The following is a 383-nucleotide window of genomic DNA, read 5'->3' as shown; positions in this document are numbered from 1 at the left end:
ATTCGAACGCGATCACCCGATCTTGCCCCTCGGCGTCTGCTTGCAGCAGTGCACAGCCAATGGCATCGTCCGAAGCGTCACAGACGACGCTGAATGGACGACTAGGGTCTGGCAACGCCAGTATTGGTGCATGCAGGAGGCTGTCTTTGACCCCGTCAAACGCCTCCTGATGATCGGTGTTCCAACACCTTTCTGCATCCTTTTTAAGGAGATTGGATAATGGTCGGGCCATTTCTGCGTCATTTACGCTGTACTTGTGCAAGTAGTTGGCGAGACCAAGCCACTTACACAACTCCTTTTGGCTCTTTGGAACCGGCCAATCTACAATGTCCTTGACTTTAGTGGGATCCGCTCGAATGCCACGCTTCCCAATGAAGCACCCT

Source organism: Plasmopara halstedii (assembly GCF_900000015.1).
Source record: "Plasmopara halstedii genome assembly, contig: Scaffold_350, whole genome shotgun sequence".
In the NCBI taxonomy this organism is placed as follows: domain Eukaryota; phylum Oomycota; class Peronosporomycetes; order Peronosporales; family Peronosporaceae; genus Plasmopara; species Plasmopara halstedii.
This window is presented reverse-complemented; position numbering follows the sequence as displayed.